Source organism: Pongo abelii, chromosome 11, assembly GCF_028885655.2.
Source record: "Pongo abelii isolate AG06213 chromosome 11, NHGRI_mPonAbe1-v2.0_pri, whole genome shotgun sequence".
Classification (NCBI taxonomy): Eukaryota; Metazoa; Chordata; class Mammalia; order Primates; family Hominidae; genus Pongo; species Pongo abelii.
The window spans coordinates 120,906,093-120,931,754 of record NC_071996.2 but is presented as its reverse complement, the minus strand read 5'-3'; the positions used below and the strand labels follow the sequence as shown (position 1 = coordinate 120,931,754).

At 37.8% G+C, this 25,662-nt stretch overlaps 2 long non-coding RNA genes across 5 annotated transcripts in view; one reads left to right on the top strand and one right to left on the bottom strand.

Moving 5' to 3' along the window:
* The window catches only part of LOC100936373 (uncharacterized), a 512,798-nt gene that overhangs the window by 250,959 nt on the left and 236,177 nt on the right, over nucleotides 1–25,662 (top strand). For 3 of the 4 annotated variants that reach the window (XR_010136104.1, XR_010136102.1, XR_010136103.1), the window contains exon 2: nucleotides 11,974–12,177. The exons of the other annotated variant lie outside the window; for it this stretch is intronic. This is a non-coding gene — a long non-coding RNA (uncharacterized LOC100936373). The remainder of the gene's footprint in view (nucleotides 1–11,973; nucleotides 12,178–25,662) is intronic. 4 annotated transcript variants of the gene reach the window in all.
* The window catches only part of LOC129058130 (uncharacterized), a 35,497-nt gene continuing 17,814 nt past the window's right edge, over nucleotides 7,980–25,662 (bottom strand). Inside the window, exon 5 of the long non-coding RNA XR_008523019.1 lies at nucleotides 7,980–8,212. This is a non-coding gene — a long non-coding RNA (uncharacterized LOC129058130). The remainder of the gene's footprint in view (nucleotides 8,213–25,662) is intronic.

Below are 25,662 nucleotides of genomic sequence, written 5' to 3'. Positions count from 1 at the left end.
GTCCCAGCTACTCGGGAGGCTGAGGTGGGAGAATTGCTTGAACCTGGGAGACGGAGGTTGCAGTGAGCCGAGATCACGCCACTGCACTCCAGCCTGGTGACAGAGTGAGACTCTGTCTCAATGATGAAGATTTTTATTAATTGCTAAATTGCTTAGGGTTACTTACACTGATATGTTTTAAGTAAAAAAAAATGCAAAGTGCAAAAGAGTACATATAATAGGCTTTTATGTAAAAAAAGAGAAGGAAAACAAGAAAGCACCCCCCCCCCACCCACCCACACACACACTTATATTTACAAAAAGAACCATGGGAAGAATAAACCAGAAACTAATAAAGTGATTGTCTGCACAATGGGTATAGGATAGGAATGAGAACAGGGTAGAGAGGATGAGGAAGGAGTGAACTTTTATATAACTTTTTATATAGTTTTGACTTTTAAGCCATGGTAAAGTCATACATATTAAAAAAAAAACTAAAAAGGACAAAATACTCTAATTTGAACACAAAGAGAAACAAATGAACCCAACTATACAACCAACTGATAACACAACCCACACAGAAACTGATTTTCAACACAATACCCTGACCAAATATGTTTTGTGGGATATAGTCTAAGTGCAAAAAAGAACTGAAAAGAAATTTAAATTTTACTCTATATGTTTGTTGTCGGTTATGGTACTGGTGTAGTAATTCCCACACTACTTTTTGCAAATTATAGGAAAGAGAATTAAGTCAATATTAGATGTTGTTAACCGCCATGAGGGAAGGGAATTGTGAATATGGAAGGGAAGGAGATGAAGAGTTCTCTGTATTCAATTTGAAGGTTTTAGAATAAACTCGTGGTTTAAACACTTAGATTTCTTAGTTCATTCAATAAAAGATATTCCAGGTCTCTGAGGAAGGAAAAGTACAATTTTGGGAGAATATTTTATTGTCCCAAGAAAATGTTCAATAACTAATGGGAACATATCAAGTAAACACAGGCGCCAGCTTGAAGAAATACTCACTAGTCAAATTAGGGACAAATTGAGAATCAAAAAGAATAATGATCGTAATGCCTTTTAATGCACTGAATTAAACAATAATGATTTCAAAAACAAACCAAGAAGCAAAACAAAACTAGGTGGGAGGGTGAAGACGAGTTCTTTACAGAGAATGCTAGCCGAATGTTGCAGATGACGGAGTTTGAAAATTATTTGGTGAAAGGTTGTTGGGTCACAAGATATTCATATAAAGTTTAACCTCACAAGTGACTTACTAATTGCAAAAGAAAAAGATATATCTACATTAGAATAATCTAGTAAACACCATTTTAAGCAGTCATCAGATAGATTGGGATACTCTGTTTCCTGATGTGATGCACCGAGAAAGACACAACAAAACTTGTCATATTCTTGCCAATATGCGTAATCAGAATTTAAATATGAGAAAACAATACAGTTATTATGGAAAACAGTGTAGAACTTAAAAATAGAACTATCATATGATCCAGCAATCTCACTACTGAGTATACATCCAAAGGAAACAAGATCATTATGTGGAAAAGATATCTGCACTCCAATGTTCATTGCAACACTGTTCACAATAGCCAAGTTACGGAATCAACCTAAGTGCCCATCAACAGGTGATTGGATAAAGAAAATATGTATAGATGCACAAAGGAATAGCCTTAAATATGAAGGAAATCCTGTCACGTGTAACGACATAGATGAACCTAGACAACATTATGTTAAGTGAAATAAACCAGGCATAGGAAGAGACACACTTCATGATCTCACTTACATGTAGCATCTAAAAAAGTTGAACTAATAGAAATAGAGAGTAGATTGCTGGTTACCAGGGGCTGGGGCTGGGGAGTTGGGAGATGTTGGTGAAAGGATACAACATTTCAGCCAGATGGGAGGACTAAGTTCAGGAGATCTATTGTACAACATGGTGACTATAGTTCATAATAATATATTGTATTCTTGAAAATTGCTAAGAGAGTAGATTTTAAGGGTTCTCACCACAAAAGTGATAAGTATATGAGATAATTCATATGTTAATTATCTCAGTTTAGACATTCCACAATGTATACATACTTCAACAAGTGTACATAATAAATATACACAGTTTTCATTTGTCAATTTAAAAAATAAATAAATATGAGGAAACAATCAGAAAAATCCAAATTTGTAGAGCTGGCTACAAAAAAGTTGGCCTGAGTGCTGCAAAAATCTCACTCTTACAAAAGGCAAAAAAAAAAAAAAATAAATAAATAAGTGAGGGAATTGTTAATGAAGAATAAAGGGATACAACAAATAACTGTAACCTATGATACTAGATTTGACCTTTGATTTAGAAAAACAGCCATAAAAGACACTATTGTGATAATTGGGAAAATATGAATATTTACTATATACTAGATAATATTGTCACATCCATGCTAAATTTCTTGAGAGTGATAATGATGTTGTGGGTGTGTAGGAAGATGTCCTTGTTCTTAGGAGATACAAAATGAAATATTTAGAGATGAAGTGTCATAATGTCTAAAACTTTCATTTCAATGGTTCAGATGAAAAATTAACTCAAGCACACAAAGGGTGAAATGTTAAAAATGGATTAATAAGAGAGGTATAAAAGTTTAGTCAATAAACCAGATGTGGGGTGGCCAACGCCTGTGATGGTAGCAATCAACAGACAAGTACCCCACAAATACAGTAGCCTTGTCCAGATTCATGGGTGTCCGCATTTCATTCCAGATGAAAATGAAAATCCTGAGTTTTTCAAAGGAGAATGTCCTAAATTAGTGAGTCAATGAAACACTGAATTCATCAGCATACTTTCTTGTAAGATATATTTCCTTAGAAAACTTTGAAGATTTGTGTGCTAGTAAGGGAACATTTGCGATCTGTAAACACTCTTAGGACTATTACTCTCATTATTTTCGGGATAATTTCAAAGTCAGTCTTTTGCTTAAAACTGTTTATTTAATTTATTTATTCACTTAGTCATCCCCTATGCATATGCTTCAGGCCAAAAATGTTGCCTGCCACTGTAGATTAAAACATGACCCAATTTCTACTTCAAATCCTATTGGGGCAGACATGATCAAACACCAGTTAAATATACCACTATGGGAACTCAGAGGAGAACGGGTAACTTTAGCCTGGGGGGCTTCATAAAGGACCTGATATAGCACCCTATAATTTTCATTCGTGGCACTTGTTCATGATTATGATTATGGAGGGATTTCAGAGACTATCAAGTTAACATTTATGTCCCCAGTAGACATTGGGTACTATGGGAGAAGAGACCCACAGGACTATAGCGAGGAACAATCTTGTTCCCCACTATACACCCAAAATATTACTCAGCATATATTGTACTATCAATAATGATTTGTTGAATGAGTAAATGAATTGTTTTAGACCTGTGGAAAGAATATTTTATCAAATTCATCAACATCGGAGCTTTTGTACTCAGAGGCAATGAGATGTACAATTGCACAGAGGCATGGAAAAGCAGGAAATGCTTAGGAAATGAAGAATTGTACGTATGGTGTGTGAAGATCAATGAAGAGCTAGAAAGATGAGCTGCAGTCAGCTTGGGAAGGCTTTGGGTAACTTATTAAAGAGTCTGGAATTTATTCCGTAGGCAGTGAGGAGTCAAGGAAAGGTTTGTGCAGGGGAGCAATATGATTAAATTGGTTTCTTAAAAAGATGACAGAAGAAGAAGGAATGTCTTGAACAAAGAAGAAACTAGTAGTAGTGAGGACATTTAGAGGTGTGAAGGATATACAATGAAAGGAGCAGGGGAATTGATACTCCTTATAAATATCTCTGAAGTGTGAGATTTGAAGCCCATTTGGACAATGAGAGAGGAGTGGACTTAAAGATAATGTTGAGGTATCTAATTTGAGTGAAGGGTTGGATGATAGTGCTATTCACTAAAATAGAGAAAAGTATTCCTGCTGAGTTGAAATTAGCCATTCATGGGGAAAACTTAAGCACACATTGAAAAGGTGTGTCTAGAACTTACTAATCCACATAGAGACAAAAACCTCAAGTTGAATAGTCATAGGTACAGAGGTGATAGCTGAAGCCATTGTGGGAAAAGCAATTTCCCAAGAGAATAGAGAATGAGATGACAATGGGGTTGAGAACAGTATATTAGAAAACGCCAGCATTCCTCAAAAATTCTATTGCCATATTGTCATCCTGCATAGGAGCTCTCATTCCAGAGCATCAGAGCCTCAAAGAACATGGCTTCACTAACAGGTGGGAACACCTGTATAGCAGTCAGAGGCCCATCAAGAAACAATTCACTGAATAGTTTGTGACTTTAATGAAGTCACATTATTCCCAGTGGTGTCAAAAGCGTTAAGGAAAGAAAGAAGTTGAGGCCACCAGAGAATAACAATGGTGGAAAACCTTGCCACTTCTAGACCAAGAGGCAAGGAGAGGAAACAATGTTACTGGAGTCTAGTGAAAATGGAAGCTATGAAGGAGAAACTGCCTAGTGGGACATTTAGAAAAAAAATATATGCCTGCTGCCAGAGAGGGCTAAATGGAAAGGAAGAGCCAGGAGAAGAAATACTCCAACCTCCATTACTCCCCACCCCCCCACCTTTTTTTTTTTTTTTTTTTTTTTTTTGAGATGAAGTCTTGCTCTATCTCCCAGGCTGGAATGCAGTGGCACAATCTAGGCTCACTGCAACTTCCACCTCCTGGGTTCAAGTGATTCTCCTGTCTCAGCCTCCCACGTAGTTGGGATTACAGGTGCCTGCCACTGCGCTCAGCTAATTTTTGTATTTTTTAGTAGAGATAGGGTTTCACCATGTTGGCCAGGCTGGTTTTGAACTCCTGGCCTCAGGAGATCCACCCACCTCAGCCTCCCAAAGTACTGGGAATTACAGACGTGAGCCACCACATCTGGTGTGTGTGTTTTTTTTTTTTACAGAAACTCAAACTCAAGATGTAATTTATATAACATAAAATTTCCCATAATACAAAAGCCACCATTTTAAAGTATACAATTTGGGGGCTTTTAGTCTACTTACAAAATTGTACAACCAACACCATTATCCAATTCCAGAACATTTTCATCATCCCCAAAAGGAACCCCATACCTTTTAGCAGTCACTGCTAATTGTCCCTTTTCCATAGCCCCATAAACTAATATACTTTCTGTCTTTATGGATTTGCCTATTCTGAACAGTTCATATAAGTGGATCATACAATGTGTGTGTGGCCTCTTTCTCCTTTTAATTAGCATAATGTTTTCAAGTGTATCCATGTTGTAGTATGTGTCAGTACTTCATTACTTTTAAGGATGAATATTATTCCACTGTGTGGGTATACTACAAATTTGTTTGCCCACTCATCAACTGATAGATACTGGTATTAATTCCATTTATTTCTTGCTTGCACAGAGCCTCAAGGTCAACCAGGGTCTTCTCAGATCTTTCCTGAGCATAGGCACAGCCCTGTGCATAGGTGTGGCCTTCCAGACTTCCAAGAATAAGTTAGAGTTTTCCAAGCCCTGCGGACATCTCATTGTCTAGCTTTTCCTTTTAAGCTTTTTGTTTAGTCTATTGTTTTCATCAACTTTTATACATCACTTCAGGCAGTGTCTGTATTAAAACACCTGCAGGTAAATGTCTTTAACGAGTGCTCCCACCCTCAGAGGCATTGAGCACTATGCAAGTTTTGAGGCAGGTGAAACTTCCATGTGGTCTGCAAATTTATCAGTTTCCAGAAAACAATCACTAAGGTATCACTTATCCCAGCCCGTTAATCTCCCTGTGCTGCTAGAATCCCGTTGTCTCCTCTCCCCGTCCTGCCGAAGCAGGTGCAATGACAATGTTCGTCATTTAGGCAGTGAGGTTTAACCAGTCATTTTATATTTCGTGACTGGTCTAAGGTTTCTGAGTGAAACTCGATTGCTCTGTATTTGTCACAGAAGAGTAATACAAAGACCCTGGTTCATGAGGGCTAACAATGATGTCTGTTGGGCATGGATGTCTAGAACTCCCACTGAGTTCCTGGATCATCCGACCTCATTCATTCTACTCCTACTGTCACTGGTAGAGGGTTGTGACTGTAAGTTGTCCAGGTTCTTGCCATTTTGAACAAAGAATTGGACAAAATGCCCAGCAAAGGAAAGAAAGAATGAAGTAAAAAAAGAATGAAAGCAGGGATTTATTGAAAACGAAAGTACACTCCACAGTGTGGGAGCGGACCCAAGCAGTTGTTCAAGGGCCCAGAGACAGAATCTTCTTGGGTCCAAACACCCCCTAGAAGTTTCCCATTGACCACTTTATGCTCACCTCATGTAAATGAAGTGGTAGCCCGCAATCAGTCTGTTTGGTTGCAGAAAGCAGCCAACCAGAGACTGAAATGAAGTTACAAAGGTCACACTCCTGTGCAAACATCTGATTGGTTGCAAAGAGCAGCCAATCAGAGGCTAGGGTGAAGTTACAAAGTTATATACTTCTACACAAATGAAGACTCCACCTGCAATCAGTCTGATTGGTTGTGGACAGCAACTACTCAGAGACTGGAGTGAAGTTACAAAGCTGCAAACAAAGACACTAGCCACACTCAGTATGATTTGCTGCGGACAGCCAGTTTCCCATCTGCTGGGCAGAAAAGGCCAAAGGGAGTAGTAGCCTTTGGTACTTTTGTTACTTAGGCATGGAAAGTTAGGGTTTTCCTTTCAATTTAGTTCTAGGAAGTCGATGTGAAACAGCCTTAGGTTCCCTGCCTCCAGACCCTATTCTCCTGCCTCACTACCGTGTACATTGTTGTGAGGAGCTTCATGAAGAAATGAGGCTCCAGGCAGACTTGCAGATGAAGGCAAAGTTACTTGCCTGGGGGAGGTGGTATATTAGTGAGGCAAGCATAAATTGGTGGTGGCAATCATTTCCTGGGCTCCTAGGCAAAATATGAAATGTCTTCTCATGCAGAAAGTCTCTTCTCCTCTCCTCTGGCTTCCCACCCTCATTTGGCATCCCACTTCCTGGAGTGTCAACAATTCTTGCCCACTTCTTTGCTTTCTCAGCATACCATGTTCTAAGCTTTTTTCCCTTTCCTTCTAGCCATTAAAATCTACCTATCTCATTCCCCTATCATATCAGAAAACTAGGCTAGGTACTAACATATACCAAGATGATAATCACTGAAAGAGATTGCTGTTATTTCTTCTAGGTCACATATTTGACTTTTAATAGTAACTTTCAATCTTTAACTTGAAGGTGTAACCAATGAAAATTCCAGGAAAAACAGCAAGGTTTGTGGGCTAGACACTTTATAGGTATCATTTGTGACCTTTCAACTCTGTAACAGATACTTTAAATACATAGTCCATTCAATCTTCATGATAAGCCTAAGAAGAAGGTATTACTTTCCCTGTTTTATAGATCATAAGCCTTGTTGCTCATGAGAAATAAAAATAAAATCCTAAGTCCTTCAAAAAACTGAACAGACTCCCTCTTGGCCAAGGGGACCCCAGATAAACCTTAAAAACTGAGCTCCTAGCCATGACAAGATGGGAGGTCAGACACGTCCCAGTATGCCGCTTCGTTATTAACCTTTAACCAGAATTCTTTCCTAGAGTAAGCAGAAATCAGCTCTAGAAAACAAGAAAGGGACGACTCCTTCCTTTATTACCTTTAGCGAATTATCTGAGGCCGTGACAGGACTCTCCCTCTCTCTTTGCAGTTTTGACATGATAACTCACCAGTTTTACAATGTATTCCTTCCTAATAAGAGACCACCAACCATGGAGTGGTTCTGACGTCAACAGAGGGTGCACAGTGAGGGTTTACATGTTCTGTGCTTTACCTTTTGACATTAGAAAGTCAAAAACTGCACCTTTGGATCATTCTAATGCCATCTTTTTTTTTTTTTTAATTTTACTTTAAGTTTTGGGATACATATGCAGAACATGTAGGTTTGTTACATAGGTATACATGTGCCATGGTGGTTTGCCGTATCTATCGACCCATCATCTAGGTTTTAATCCCCGCATGCATTAGGTATTTGTCCTAATGCTCTCCCTCCCCTTGCCCCCCATGCCCCAACAGGCCCCGGTGTGTGATGTTCCCCTCCCTGTGTCCATGTGTTCTCATTGTTCAACTCCCACTTATAAGTGAGAATATTCAGTGTTTGGTTTTCTGTTCCTGTGTTAGTTTTCTAAGAATGAGGGCTTCCAGCTTCATCCATGTCCCTGCAAAAGACATGAAATCATTCTTTTTTATAACTGCATAGTATTGCATGGTGTACATGTGACACATTTTCTTTATCAAGTCTATCATTGATGGGCATTTGGGTTAGTTCCAAGTCCTTACTATTGTAAATAGTAATGCTGTCATTTTTTGAACATGCCACCCATGAAGAGGCATGGAGCTCAATTGTGCATGTGCATGTTACTCCTTTCATAAATATTCATGATTTCTCCTATAGTTTATTGAATATGTATGCTTAGCCAAGCTGGTCAGCATAAATTCCTGTCTTATGCCTCCCCCGACCCCCACCAAAGTGCCATTTTCCAGCTTCTGGCTGGAGGCTACACTTCCCAACCTGTCAAAATGGCTACCTTGCAGGCTACAACCGTTTATAAGAAATAAAGATCTCCTTTCCAAAATTATGACTTCATCATTCTTCAGCTGACACTTATAAGGATGAGGGGATAGAGGCAGAAAAAGGCAGAGCTGTGATTTGAACCTGGATAGACCTGATTTCAAAGCCTTAAGTACCCTTCCTACCACAGCTCCCTAGCTGGAGGCAATTCAGGAGGAATAGCTCATGTTAGTGATAATGTGGTAGGAATTCATGTTTTTAACTTCACTGTATCCCATTTTATTTCTAGTCAGATACGTAATCTCTTCCAAGTCAAGAATTTCCTTCTTTAATTTTTTTTTCTCTTTCTGGATTTCAAATGATCATTTCCCCCTATTTTTGGGCTGAAATGACAAGAGAAACTTCAGGTCTTTCTCTTTAGATGGCCTAAATTGCTCAGAAACCAGAGAGAAACAATAAAAACCACTGTTCTGCTGGAAATTGTACTTTCAAAAGTCTTAAAATGATGGAAGGTTTCATAGCCACATGTCTCAGAGCTGGGTTCTGGATGAAATGAAGGGGCATAAATATCACCATGGTCTCAATGGAAAGGTGGGAAAAGACTTTTATACCCATATTTTCCCCTTCATATGTTGTTGTGGGACTCAGGAAGAAAGACACAGTGTGCCTTGAAAGGGAGGCATGTGAGCTCCAGGAATGATGTGTATGAGCACTTGGAGCTTAAGGAAACACCACATTGAGAATGTGGTGGGCATGAGTCAGGAAATTCTGAACTCTGGCTTCTGCTGCAGGAAGAACAGCTAGCTCCTGATTACTTGTGAACAGGTCAGACCACCTGGCTTCTTCGCCTACCATGTATCCAGTTCAGCAAGAAAACAGTGGCAGGTGGCCTATAAATAAATTGTTTTCTGCCTCTTTCTCCCACATGTTGGTGAAACAGGCCCAAGCAGAGAGGGATTAAATGTTTGAATTTAATTCTATGATTCTTAGAAATAAAAAGCCAAATTTGGATAATAATTACTTGCGTATTAGTTATGACTTTTCTTTCATCTTCCTCTGACTGATGTAGGTGATTAAGTTGGCCAAACACAATCTCAATTTCGACATTAGGTTTGAAGTAGTCTAAAGACACACATCTGGATGGGTATAGCGATTGTGTGAACTTCAGTCATATTCTGCAAATGTTCCCATAATCCATGTTGTCAGCATATAGGTTATAATGATCTTTTTGCATTTACAGGACCTTTTATATTTATTTATTTATTGCAAATTTATTTTCAGCTGAAAATTTTATTTATTTATTTAGAGATGGTGGTTTACTATGTTGCCCAGGCTAGGCTAGTCTCAAACTCCTAGACTCAAGTGATCTGCCCACCTCAGCCTTCCAAAGTGCTAGGATTACAGGCATGAGCCACCACATTCACCCCATTTACAGGATCTTATTTCCTTTTTTTTTTTTTTAAATATTTTCATCCTAATCCATTATCCTTTATGAGGAACAGTATCTCCTGTATAATTAGACTGTGCAGAGGGAAGAAGAGTTACTCAAAGGTTCAGGTAAGTGAGTTGCATAACACCGGTGAGGACATTGAGACCCAGTGCGAGAGACCCGCACAGTGCTCAGCACATTTTGGAGTTGAATATCAGTCCATATTGTTTGACTTTCACAAAAACAGTGGTTACTAGACCTCAGGTTATTGGCAAGAAGTAAATACAAGGCGTGGCAATGCATCTGAACAAAGTTAGAATTTGTTGGCTGTGGTGAAATCTGAGGGCAAAATCAAGCTCCCATCTTGTTCCCCTGACTAAAGCCACTGAAAATAGTTCCTCATTGTGGTTTCTGAGATCCAAAGAAAAGACAGCTCCAAGTGGTTTATTACACAAGGTTCAGAAGGCTTATGGGCGTCCAATGGTTCCCACCAAGTTGGATTTTGATGGGTTAAATGTGGGCAAATCAGAAACATAAGAATTAAATTTCCTTTCCAATACACATGGGTTTTAAGTGAAGGGAAAAAGGTGCTTCGGGCACAATACATTTATTTGCCAAGCCCCAAACATTCAAAAAATGGTTCAGTATGTCCCAGTACATCCAGCCAGCTGCCCAGTCTCCCCTCTTTCTGGAAGTGATTGTCTACATATGCACACTGATAGGTGCACAGAAAGTGATGTTATGTCTTCTGCAATTTAAGTTTTTGACCATCTAGTCTCTGATACAGATTATTCTAAATTTTCAGATGGTGTAGTGATGGAGGTATAATGGTCTTTCCCCAAAAATATGACACAAAGCTTCCTCAACCCCTTAACCAATGTCTGCTCAAATACATGTCCTCATGACGTGAAGGAGATTTTGTATTTACCAAGAGCCAATGTCTCAAATATTTAGGTCAAAATCATTTACTTTGTTGCCTATTTACATGTGGTAGCATATTAATGACAAATTTTTGATTTTAGTTGAGACCAACAAATGGTGAAAATGTGGCTCAGTTTCTCTGGAATCTAAATGAATTAGGCTAAAGAGAGGGGAAGAAAGGGGAACAAGAATATAAGTCAGGAGGCTGCTTTGGACATCTGGGGGTAAAGAAATGGAAGAAAGGAGGAATGGGAGAAATGGGCAAAATAGGCTATGAAACTAAAGGAAAGATGGAATCTTAAGGAATCTTTGCAACATGGAATCAACCTAAATGCCCATCAATGATAAACTGGATGAAGAAATTGTGGTACATATATTAATACACCATGGAATATTATGCAGCCATAGAAAAGAACCAGATCATGTCCTTTGCAGGGACATGGATGGAGCTGGAAGCTATTATCCTTAGCAAACTAATGCAGGAACAGAAAACCAAATACCACATGTTCTCACTTATAAGTGAGAACTAAATGATAAGAAGAACACATAGACACAGAGAGGAACAATACATATTGGGGTCTATCAAACTCCCATCTTGCTCCCCTGACTAAAGTCACTGAAAATAGTTCCTCATTGTGGTTTCTGAGATCTAAAGAAAAGACAGCCCCAAGTAGTTTATTATACAAGGTTCAGAGGCTTATGGGCATCCAATGGTTCCCACCTTGTCGGATTGAGGGTGAATGGAGGGTGGGAGGAGAGAGAGGATCAGGAAAAATAACTAATGGGTACTAGGTTTTATACTTGGGTGATGAAATAATCTGTACAACAAACCCCTATGACATAAGTTTACCTATGTAATAAACCTGTACATATACCCCCGAACTTAAAAGTTAAAAACAAAAACAAACAAACAACAACAACAACAAAAAAAGAAAACTTTTCTGAGTCTACATGTCCTGTGGAAACCAGATGGGAATAAATGGTTCTACCAATCTAATTTGTTTGGGCTAATTTGGGTGATGAAAAGTAAGGATGGGAATTTATTGTTCCTTTTTCAGGTGGATTGACAGGCTAAGTATGGTGTATCCCAAGCAACAAACTGATTACATCTGAATCTACTGTGGTCATTCTTGCCCACTCCCTGTGGTGTTGGCAGAGTTTAGCTATGAAGAATATGGGACTAAAGGAGGGAGAAGATGCTTTCAAGTTGATGCCGGCAACTGGGCAAATTGAGGTGTCATTGCAGGAGATGGAGAAAGGAGGTGAGATGATGATAGACAAAGAGGATGTCTTAAAGAATACTATCAACTCCACAGATTTATTTTGGAGTTGTATAAATATTGGTACTAAGTTTAAAAATTGTTGTAATTTAAGTCATATAAATAGATGAAGTAGCCTAAATCTGTATTTTGCTTTTTAAGAATAGTACAACTCTCTTGCTATAATTAGGGTAGTGTAGATAAAATCTCAGAAAATTACATTTTTATGGCTACCTTTATCTCTATGTTTCTGCCTGCCTTGGAATGTTACTCCCTTCTGTTTCTTGTGATTTCCTTTAACTTCCATCTATTCATTGAAACATGAAGTATGCCTCTTTAAAAAATTTTAATAAAAAATATGCTTCTTTTAAAATTTAATGACAAAACATTTATAAGAGGCCTGCTTCTCCCTCAGATTTTCATAAAATCTTCTACATATAGAGGGTATTTGAGGATATTTCTTTGCTGTTAATATTAAGGTCTAAGCTTTACTTTGTAGGCCAAAGCCTCAGCCATAGCTTTAAGATGACTACTTAAATAAGACCTGATTAAGTTCCTTAATGAGAAGCTGTTTTCTTCCCATGTCTCTCTCCAAATAGGGGAAAAGGGGGTGGGATTGCCACTGTTCTAGTCACAGAAATTAATGCAGATGGATATGTATTAAACTCAAGTGATGCTGTGGCTAAGGGGCAAGGAAAGAACAAGAATTGAAGAAGTCAGAGGACATTAGTGAAAAGAGAGGATAATTGGAAAAGACTAATGGTGGAGGTTAGGATGGCATAACTTTCAAGAAGGAGGTGAGCACCAGGGCATCAAGTACTGTGACTAATAGCATGAGAGAAATAGAATCCCAGAGGTCTTTGGTAGATATACCAGTGTCCGCACAGCTCATTCCACATGTTGCTTTCCAATGAATAGGTGTCCATCTGGGAGAAGCCAAAGCTGGAGTGTGATAGGTGAGTGTCCGTAAAACTCAGAGGTGAAAAGTGATTGCTACCATCATCTCCATTCTGAATGATAAAATAGGCAATAAATTTGTTAGGCTGGGGAATGATGCCAAACTAAAAGGTTGGAAAAAGGAAAAGGTAACAGGAGTAGATGACTCAATTATAAAAATGTTTGGGATTAAAAAAAAATAAGGCAAGGGCTTGGTGGTCCATTGGGATAGAAAATCAAACTAAGTTCCTCAAAGATCCCAAATATTCCTCCTCTGATCAAAGTGCAATGACAAAGCATTCACTAAGCCCCAAAAATGTACCAGAAGCTATATTAGGTGCTTTCAAATATGATAATTTAACTCATGATTGAAACAAGTCTATAAGAAAGGTTTTACGATTTTTCTGTTTGACAGTTGAGGAAGTTGAGGGTCTGAAACTCGTGACTTCCCCAAGATAACACAGGCTATGAATGTCAGAGCTGGAGCTGGAATGTGGAGTGTATGAGTCCAAACCCTGTTTCTCAACCACATGACACTTCTACTCTTTTGTGTAAAGGACATTTCTGTGGTGCTACTAAAGAATAATGAGCTTTTCAGGAAGAGAGAAAATCAGAGGACTGGACATATGAAAATTCCTACAGTGGCTTAGGGCTGCTTATTTTTCTCAAGACCATTATTTCTGAATTTTATTATTGGTTTTCATACCGTTTAACTGTATAACCATAGACAAATCATGTAGCAATTGAGGTCTTGGTTTCTTGGTCTATAAAATGAAAGGATTGAACTGGCCCTTGAGCCCTTGATACTCTGACATATCTGCAAGGGTCTCTAGAGTTGCTCTGATCTGCCACCTTTGAGTCTGTGGTGTTTTAGAGGGAAGAAACCAGAAGACAAAGGATGGGAGCCCAGACTTGTCCCTGGGACAACTGGGCAGTGAATGAGTTAGTGAAGCTTTATTCCTCATTTCCTCTTTGACTCTTCAAGTCCCTATTGTGCATCCATACCCAGGGGTCCTTGTCAGTTACCACCCAGTTCATTCCCCCAAAAGTTTGTCAACATGAGTTTAAAATGTTACCTCTTCCCTGGAGCATTTACTCTTTAACAGTCGACTCTAATGAGTAGAGATTAAAAAATTTAAAAAAAAAGTCAATGGATTTTTTAAATGCCAGTTCCACTACTGTGTTTAACAATGGAATTGGAACTTCAGAAGAAGATGGAGTCATCGGAAAAAGACCAAATCTTAGTCTGAACCGGAGGCAGATGAGGAAGCCCCGGAGCCTGCTGGGAGCACCTGCTAAAGGGCTACTGGTTGGAATACAGCTTTACCATGCTATCAGTTGTGGCTCATGACTACTCTGCCTTGTGTATTCCTCATCTGCTGGGGCTTCCACACCAGGCAGGTCATTGGAAATGAAAGGGGTAGATGGGATAGATGTGCAGTCAGGGCAATTAGCTCCAGATCCTGGTTGTGCTACTTACTATTTGTGTAATCTTTGCGAGTTACTTTGCAACTCTCAGCCTTAGTTTTCTCATCTGTCAAATGGGAGTGAGTCAGATGATTTTGTAAAGCACTCAGCACCATGCTTGCCATGTGCAAAGCATATAGGGGAGTGGTTAAAAGCAGAGTCTGGGGCCAGAAAACCTCCTCATTTATTAGTAAGTTGCTTAAACTCCCTGTGCCTCAGTTTCCTCACCTGAAAGTATGGCGAGTAAAGACACTAACCCATGAAGTTGTCAAGATTAAATGTGTTAAAATGTGTAAAGTGGTTAGTTAGAACAGTGCCTGCAAATGGTAAATGGTGTAAAAGTGTTTGCTGTCATTGCTATTACAACCATGGAGTTTGCCTCTGCTACCCATCTTGGGGTAGGAAAACAGTCAGTTAGGTTTTTTTTTATCATGATTAGCTTACAGTCAACCTGTTAAAGGAACAGTCCATTTTGTTTGTTCAATTTGTATCACACGAAGATAAACAATGGGTCTCCCCATCTTCACATGCTAGGGAAAGGAGAGGAGAAAGGCTTGGAACTCTTTCCCTGTATGAGATTGCAAGTGAGTCACAGTCTCTAACAGTCCACCACCCTCTCCTCCTTGTACATGAGCCACAGAGCAGGAGTCCCAGCGGTTCCCACCACCCTCTGAGGTTGCTCTTTGCTTCGTCAGAGCTCCCAAGTTGATTTAAATTACAGCTCTGCAGCAGGCACGCAGCTTTGAGGGCATCCCTAAGTTGTCCGCTGAGTGGTGGTGGGAGGTCTGAGCTGGGGGAATATGGATACAATCTACAAGTCAGCCGCTCTGAGGCATCAACAACTCTCAGAGAGGCCTGTGGTCTGAGGCACAGAGACCCCCGGGGAGCCAAACGGCCAAATAGTGAGTTGCTTACAAAGCAGAGTAGGGGGTAGGAGACGAAGAAACCACAGCTAAACAAGGAAAGATTGTCTGGCAACCTCATGTCATCACAAAGGATGGGGGCCGCGCTGCTGGCTTTCTGTAAGGTGAGTGTGGCAGACTGTGTGCTGGGATGCACGCACGTGCACAAGCACATTCATTCTATAATGACTTCCAAGGAAAACTTCTCCGCCATCCTTCCCATCCACAGTGTTGGAGCAATTAGGTAGGACTTGGGCAGAATGATTCATGCTTCAATAAATTCAATTTCAACAAAACATAATTATGGTGAGTCACCTAATCGCAGCTGTAATCACGGCCCGCCCCTCCAGAAGTCAAAACAGTTGAGGGCATTCAGCAAGGGCGTCTGATTTCTCATTATGACTGAAGCCTCCATCTTTTGCCCAGCAGCCATATTTCGGACTCCAGTTCCTCTCTAATTTTTTAAACTACAGAATATTTCAGGCATACATAAAGGTGCAATGAGTACGCTAATGAATACCTTTGTATGCGCCAACCAGCCTAAAAGTAAACATTACAAATATGGTTTAAATCCCCTGTATCCATCTGTCATCCCATTCCCCTATTTCTCAGTAGGGACAACAGTAATTGATTTTGAGTTTTATCATTCTCTTGTCTGTCTTTACATTTCTACTCTCTCTCTATGTATCCTTAAAATTATGTAGCATTGTTTTCATATATTAAGTGGTTAAATAAATGGTATAATTGTGTATCCTTCTGCAACTTGGTTTTTTTCTTAATGTTTTGTATTTAAATTGAACATATATCTCTAGTCTTAACTTATGTTTAAAATTCCATGTATGAATAGATGAAAACATATTTTTATCAGTTTTCCTCTTGATGGATGTTTAGTTTGTTTCCAACATTTTCGATTACAAACTGCTTCCATGCACATCCTTATACACGTTTCCTCTGCACATGCATGGGGAGTGGAGTTTCTGGGTTATGGGATATTTGCCTTGTGAACTTTACTAGATGTTGCCAAATTGCCCTCTATAGTGTTTGTACCAATTTACATGTCTACCAGAAGTTTATGAGTTTTGTTTTTCTTACATTCTTGCTATTACTTCTTATTGTCAGGCTTTTATTTTTTAGCTGCTTAGTGTGAAATGTTTTCTGTGTGGTTTTATTTACATTTTTCTGATTACTGAGGTCAAACATCTTTGCATAGAATTAGGAACCATTCAAGTTTCTTCTTTTGTGAATTGCACATTCATATATTTTGCCACTTGTCTATTGTTTTTCTTTCAGGGAAGCTTTTTGATAATGCAGTAAATTTTCTCATTTCAAAAATGACAATTCAGATTTTGTTTCTTTTCATGCCAACTTTAGTAAGTTACATTTTTCAAGATATTTATCCCTTTCATCTAAGCTATAAAATATGATCATCTAAAGTTGCTCCAATACTTATTATCCTTTTAAAATCTGTAGGATTTGTGGTGATATTTTTTTTATTCCTGATATTGGTGATGTATTCTTTTTTCTTTCTTTTTTTTTTGTCAGTATAACTAAGAGTTTGTCCATTTTTTTTTTTTCAAGGAGCCAGTTTTTGGCTTTGCTAATTTTCACTATTAGGTATCTATTTTCAATTTCATTGACTTCTTTCTACTCTTATCTTCATTTTCTTCCTTCTACTTACTTCGGGCTTACTTTGATCTTTTTTGAACTTCTTAAGGCGGAATCATAGGCTGTTGTTTTTAGGCCTTTCTTCTTTTGCATTTAAAGCTGCAAGATTCCCTTTAAACACTACTTAAGTTGCATCTTACAAATTTTGATACTGTATTTTCTCCCTTATTCAGTTCAAAACATTTTAAAATTTTCTTTGTGATTTTGACTGTGATCCATAAGTTATTTGAAAGTATGTCATTTAATTTCCAAATAATTGGAAATGACATTCCAAATGACATACTTTTAAATAATTTTCCTAGATATGGATTTTACTGGATATGTTATTAATGATTAATTCTCCTATGATTATAGAAAATACTTTACATGATTTCTGTTCCTTTGAACTTATTGACAAGTGTTTTGCAGTACAGGTATATGGTCTATCTTGGTGAATGTACCATGCCTGCTTGAAAAGAGTGGATATTTTGCAGCTGAATGTAGAGTTCTATTATAATGTCAATCAGATCAGGGTGGTTGACAGTGATGTTCAGATCTTCTGTGTCTCTACTGATATTTTGTCTGGTTATTCTGTCAATTGCTGAGAGAGGAGTGCTAAAATCTGCTAAGATTATAGAGTTTTTTTTTTCTAATTCTATTGAGTATCAGGTTCTGCTATTAGATACAAACATATTTATAATTACTGTCTTCTCAGTGAATTGTCCTTTTTAAAATTTTTATTCCTGGTTGTGCTCTTTGTCATGAAGTCTACTCTTTTAATTTGTTATTAATATAGTCACTCTAGTCTTCTTAAGCTTACTGTTTGCATGGTGTATCTTTACCATTATCCACTTACTTTCAAACTACATGTATCTTTGTGTTTAAAGTGTGTCTCTTGTTGGCAACGTGCTTGAGTCTTGCTTTTTAAAATCTATTCTCACAATATCTTCCTTTTAATGCTTAGACCATTAACATTTAATGTAATTACTGATATGGTTAAATTTAGATCTACTATCTTATTATATTACTATTTCTTTTTTGTTCCTCTGTTCCCCTTTTCCTACTTTATTTTGGATTATTTGAATATGTTTAGTATTCTATTTTAATTTATATTGGCTTAAAGCTATAGATTATTATAAATATCTTAACGGTTCTATCTATCTATCACCTATCATTGTCAACTAAAAGTTAATATTACCACTGGTGTAAACCCAACAACACTATTGGTCCCTTTATTCTATAGTCAACATATTTTATATTACATATATCTCATAAAAACTCCACCAATATTAACACTTTAGTGTAAGCAAATATAGGTATTTTAAAGAGTTTAAAAGGAAAGAAAGTAGTGTTTTATATTTACTCAGATGTAATAGCTTTTTGATATGTAAACTTGGCTAGGCTAAACTACCATTCCAGTTATTCAGTCAAACATTGATTTAGGTGCTGATGTGAAGAAATTTTGTAGATGCAATTAAAGCCCCCAATCATTACTATTTGACTTTAAATTAGTCAAAAAGGATATTATCTTGTGTGAAACCTTTAAAAGAGGATCTAGGCTTTCCCTGAGCCCAGAGACTCCTACCTGTGGGGTTCAGTCTATTCATCTTCTCTTTTGGGCCACTTGCCCTAGACAGACTCCATAATTGCATAAGCCAATTCTCTGTAATAATCTTCTCCCCACAACTCCCCTGCCCTTCTGTGTATGCATCTCTATATACACTTTTCTATCTCTAACACATACATACATACAGTCATTTGCTGTTTCAGGATGGGGATTGTCTTGGCAAACGTATCCTTAGGTGATTTTGTAATTGTACAAACATCATAAAGCATACTTACACAAACCTAGATGATATATATTATATATATACCTAGATGGTATATATTATATATATACCTAGATGGTATATCTACATATAATAATTATATTATAAATATAATTAAAAATGTATATTTATATAAATATAAATATATAATATATAAAAATGTACATGTAGTTTTCCATATGGAAAACCAAATATCCTAGCATGATTACTGAGTACCATAATTTCCTCTACTTGATCTACAATGCCAGTATCAAGTGCCATATATCAGATTTCTATATATGCTCCATCATAATTTTGTGGGAGCACCATCATGTATGCGTCTGTCATTGAGCAAAACATCATTATACAGTGCATGACTGTATAAATACTCCTCTGGTTGAACCATGACTTATACACCAGATATTTACCATTTTTGATACTTTATTCTTTCCTGAAGATGCAAGTTTTACTCTAGTGCCTTGTTCTTACAGTCTAAAGAAATTCCTTCAGCAATTTTTTGTAGCACAGGTCTGCAAGCAATGAATTCTTAGACTTTCTTTATCTGAAAATATTTTTATTTTATCTTCATTCCTGAGAATATTTTAGCTAGATACAAAATTTCAGGTTGATAGTTTTATTTATTTATTTATTTATTTATTTTCAGCACTTTAAAGATATTGTTCCACTGTCTTCTCGCCTCCATGGTTCCTGATGAGAATCCACTGTCATTTAAATCTTTGCTCTTCTGTATGTAATGTATTATTTTTCTTAACTGCTGTAAGATTTGTTCTTTATTCATAGTCTCCAGCAGTTTGATTCCAATGTTTCTAGGCAGGGCTTTCTTTGAATTTATAAAATTTATGATTGGGGGTTGCTGAGCTGCTTGAATATGTCTTTTGTCAAATTTGGAAACATTTTTGATCATCATTTCTTCAAAAAAAATTTTTTTTGCCCTAACATCTTTCTTTTTTCCTTCTGGAATTCCAGTTACATGCATATTAGAGCTTTTGATGGTTGTTTTCCTCTTGTTAATTCTTGGAGTCCTATATGTATTCTAAATACTAATCTTCATAGGTTATATGTTTGCAAATTTCCTCTGCTACTATATTGCTTATCTTTTTCACTTGTTCATAGTATCTTTTGTTGTACATAAGTTTTGTATTTATTTTAATGTAGGTAAATTTGTCGAGCCTCCTTAAAGTTGTTGCTTTTTAAATGGTTTTGTTTGTCATAGATTAAAAATTCTTTTCTACTCAAAGGTTTTAAAGATATTCTAAGATTTCTTCTAAAAGGTTTTAAGTTTTCTTTCATATCTATGCATTTAATCAACATTAAATACAATTTCATATTAATTAGATGTAGGGATCTAATTAGAATATTTTTTGCATATTAATAACCAGTTATCTCAACATATATTATTTTCCCCATGGATCTGCAATGTCGTTCCCATTTTATGTTGTGTTTTCTAATATGAGATTCCTCTTCTTTCTTTAGAAAAGTCTTCACCATCATTAGGGGAAAGAAATTCTCCACCTAGAAAACCTTTCTGGGATCTAACCAATATCAAAAGGGAGGGTGTCTACAATACATGATTTTATTCAAACCACTAGATTCTGGATTGGCCCTTTCAGATGCTCTTTTAATTTAGTTCTGGTATTCTAAAGGAGGAAGTTTTGGGAGAGAAGAGGAAATGGTCAAGTGGTAAAGGCAGCCCCTCCTGGCTAGTGAGCTCTGGGAGGGAAAGGATATTAATCAATTTGTTATAACCCTCAAATGCCATCAAGCTTATTAAGAATAAGTTGGCCATGAGAAATACCTCTTGGCTAAGTCTTTTCTCACAAATTTTCCAACTAGCAAAATCTGCTGTCCACGTGAATGCCAATTGCAAGTGTCTCCTTGGTCATAATAAACCATTTAAATTCCTTCAAACTCCAACTAAACATGACTATCTCAAACTCAAATTATGTCTCTGCTCTTAGAAAGAAGTGCTATTTCTCCAGCCCTCCTTGGTTATGGGTGAAGGGCTACAGGAAAGAAATCTGGAAGGCTCTTTTGGCCACTTTTTTTCTGTATTGAGCCACATTCACAGCCAGAAACCATTTCAAAGGTTTCTGTACTTGGCTGAAACAACTAGTGGTTGTTAGTGATGTACTTAATTCTTCAGTTGTTTGGACCACATGATAAGTAGCCCATTCAGAGCCTGAACTCACCAAAGTGATCAGGTACTTTGGGGCTGTAAATGTTGCCTAAATGTTTAACCTATTTTTTTTCTTTCTTGTGGCAAGAGAGAATTAACATAGAATTTGTACTCTGCTCACTGATCACTCCCTCTTCAGAGACTAAGACTGTTTTATATTGTGTCTACATTGGAATAATTAACTAGTTTGGATAATTTCCTGAGAAATATACTATTAAACTTTCATTTTTACCAAATTGACCTTTGATTTTAGTAGCTTTTGTAAACAGACACTTCGATTGAAATCATTATTTTTAAATTTTTTTGATAGACAAAATTCCCCCTGTGCCCTTCATATTCTCTGTAAGACTTTCTTTCTTTTGTCTTCAGACTACATCTTGGAGTTGAAAATGGGCATAGTACCTTCTTGATTAAAGTACTGAGAACTACTCCTCAAACAAACCACTCACATACACCCCATCATAAAAATGGACTTGTATCTTCTAGTCTTCCCACTGAACCTTTCCTTCACAATAAACTGGGCATGAACCAATTGTCTTCTTTAAGGTTCCACAGGGAACATCTTTATCACCTGACTGCTGAGCTGACCCAAGGATTACAGAAGATCACAGGGCATATGGAAATTGTAGGTTTTAACTTTTATTATGTCAACTCCCTGCCCTATTTAATTTTCTTCTTCAGTTGCCCCAGGTTGGCATAGTAAGAGCCTGAATGCAGTGCTCTGTAGTGGAAGATCATTGGCCTAGGAGGCATGAGCCCTGGGTTCTAGCTCTTGTCACACCTGCACAGCTGGTCACCTCAGTTAGATCATTTTTCTGGTTCTTAGTTTTCATGTCCACAAAAATCAGAGATCACAAGCCTACATGCTGGTAAGAGTTAATCATTTAGGGTAAATGAGGCAAGCAAATCTGGTGTGTTCTATGATAAACTAGAGTTTATTTTCTCCATACAACCCCAATCCAAAGAGAAGCACCCAACTCCAATTGCTGCCATGGGAATGAGGACCACTGTGTTTCCAGATCTTTTATGTTTTCTAAAGATCCCAGCTATCTGGATTTTTTTTTTTGAAAGGATCTATCTCAATATCTAAGCATTGGCAACAAATACAAAAATTCAAAAATTAAACTTTCTGTGGCCCTAGTAAAATATGTCTCAATCCTTGGTTACCAGTCATAACCTCTAGACTATTTAAAGCCTCTTCCAGTTCTGAAATGTTATACTTTAATTATCCAAATGGTCTGAATTGAAGAAAGAATTGGTATTTGAATATGAGGAATATTTTCCTGGCATTCAGTTCTTATATTTTGAAACAGGTGACCATGGGGAATTGTGAAATGCCCTTCAAGTGATCTTGAAGACTAAGAGACACCTCCTTCTATCTGGAATTAGTTAGGAGCAATTGCAGGGAGGAGGTTGAGTGAGATGTTCTCTTACAATTTTTCTCAGCTGGGATGTTGTGAAAATGGTCTTTTATGAGTTTTGTTTCAAATGTCCTCAGGTCCTTTCAGAGGAGGAAGGAGATGGTAGTTTGGTTTCTGATTCCCAGGACCCCTCCCAACTCAATTCCTGGAATCATCCTGGGGGACTCTGTAAACTGAAATTTAAAGTTACAGTTTGTAGTTTCCCCTCTAAGGTTTAGGTTAGGTTTCATAACTTGGAACTGAAATCAGGGCAGCAGTCAGAGTATGGATGAAAATGTCTATAGCTTTGGTCATCAGCATGCTAATGAAAACCAGAGAAGGCAATAAGTAAAGGTGGGGATGAGTGATGGCGAAGATAAGAGCCTTTTAACCTCACTTTTTTTCACTATAATTCCCTACTTAGGAAAATCGATCATGATTACCCCAATCCATTTTCTGATGGATTAAAAACACCTAGGAAACCCACAAACATCTTTTATGCACTATGTGTGCTCAAGCCCACATAGTGTATAAAAAGTTCAACAAGCAGAGAGAATTCAATGTCGTTACTGATTGTATCAGGATAAATACTAGGTCTCTGATTCCAAAGTAACTGCAGCAAAGTAAACACACCACCACCCTTAAAAAGAGACAGAAGATAGAGGCAAGAAAGCAAGATAGAACACAGATGTATTTGATTACTAATCAAGCCTATTTCAACAGTGCAAAACATATTAATGGGAAAGAGGGAGGTAGATTGAAGCCCAGACAGGCCAAGCTAGGCGAAGGATCTACTTTCATGTATAAATGAATAACATGGATCATTGACAGTGAACCCAAGTGCTTTTGATGGCTAGATAGGAAGATAGGGCTGTCTGAGATTGTAATCTTTTCCATCACCACTATTATCACCGAAACTTTAAGTGCTAGTCTGTACACTTGATGAGTGAGGAGCAGAAAGTTCTAATTAGATATCGTACACGGCGGTCATGTGTTGTTTTATGCCTGCAGCATGAATTCTCTCTTTGCATAACAGTACCTTGAATTTCCTTTGGGGTAGCACTCTTCTGGCATTGCATGCAGTTTTGGTGGGCCTCTCAATCGACTGGCAATGTGGCCAAGGGCCGGAGATAAATAGGGCCAACAAGACCTGCTCTCTGAGGAATTTGAATCTTAAGAGAAGTTACACAGGGGTAAGTCCAGAGATCGTCCTGATAGAGATAGTTGATTTGTGCCTTGAATGCTATCCTAGGCCATCTCATTTTCTGAGGTCTAACAGTTCATTTTTTTTTCTGTGATTCACAGAACTATCCCATAGCCTTAAAATAGATTCTACTTTATATCTAAGCTAGTCAGAGTCACTTCTGTTGCTTACAACCTAAGAAACCTAAAAGATATATCAAGCATCTTCCTTGTGATCTCACCAGCTGAGAGTTGATGGTGAGAAGACAGACTGAGAATCTATAAAATATTATTAGTAAGTGAGTTGGTGAAGTTACTAGATACAAATTCAATCTATAAAAATCAATTAAATTTGGGGGCAGCAATAGAGTTCTGAAACAGAATCTCAGAGCTGATGGTTTGTTGCTGGTATATATAAATCAATATTTCTATATACATATGTAAATAAATATATTTAACAAATAATTTAAAAATAAAATTTAAAAAGCATACCATTTACAGTAATATCAAAAACATATAGTTGGGATAAATCTACCAATGAATCTATATATGTACGAATCTCTACACAGATATCCATAAAACACTGTTGAGATAAAACCAAAAAGACCTAAATAAGTAGATTCTTGTTGTTAGCCATCAAATTTTGGGGCAGCAATAGATTTCTGAAATAGAATCTCAGAGCTGATGGTGGTGCAGTAGAAGTCCATCTTTATGTAGATAAGGAGAATGAGGCTAGAAGGATAAAATGTCCTCTTCAAGTTAGCCCAGACAGACAAAAATAGCCCTGTATTAGCACCAGCTTACTGCAGTTTGCTGCCAATCTGTACATCTGGATGCTGGGGCTAGACCCCCAGTCCTTATCTCTTAGGGCCATTGCTTATACAGTCATGGCCTCTAGTTTGCTCTTCCACTTTTTAAGGACATTCTAGCAATGGAAGTTCTGTCTTCTTTCTTTCCATCTTTCCTGAATATTCTGGTACCCATAGGAAACCAACAGGCTGGATTCACTATCTATAAGATTCTCTGGCTGGATTAGGCATCTAAATTCATGTTGATTTCTAGGGTTAGTAACCTGCCATACCTCTGACTGTTTGAAAGTGGCAAGTCCTTGCTCGAAGACTCACTCATTACCTTTAGCTCAAGGGACCACATTCAAACAAGAGACATCTTATCATTACGGTTTCCCATTGTCTGGTCACAGATATTGTATAAACGTCACTTCTATTCCTTCTGGAATAACTAGACTTTAGTAACCAAACTCAGACAAAGAACTGCAGAATTTTTCCCCACTTCCACCCTAGATTTTCCCTCTGCTGTTTTTTTCTCTCTTCCATGGGTTATTTTTTCCAACTTGGGAGACAAGGAGAATGTGTATCCCAGGTAAAGTGAGGAGGAAAAGGGGAGGAGCTATGGCACAGACACATCAAAAGAGCCCTTTGTGCTCAGGGCACATTATTCCTGGAATCCAATCAAGTGCCCAAAACCCAACCAAGCTTTTCAGACAGCACAGAAACCAGTCATGCAGGCCTCTTGGGCTCTGCTTTTTTAAAGCTTTATAGGGTACACTGAATTATTTGGTTGGGTCTTTTCAACCGTGTGACATTTTGGTTTTCAATGGCACAAATGGAGTGGATCATTAATTATTTGGATGCTTTAATTAAAAAAAAAACTCACTGTGGATTTATGAGGGTCTGCTGGGGGGCAAGGACAAGGAGCCCTTTAGTGATTCTCTCATTTGAATGAGAGTGAGGGTTGCGGAGGTCTGGAAAGGGAGGGTATAGAATCATCTTCCAAGAAGGTCTTAAACCCAGGTTAGGGTTTATTTGACGGAGGAGGGGCTTACAATGAAGAAAATGGAAGGGAACACAAGAAAGCAGAATTCTGGGACCTGCCAAATGCACTAGTGGGGAGGATGTTTAATAAACGCACTAGGGGGAAGGGCGTTAGCAGGG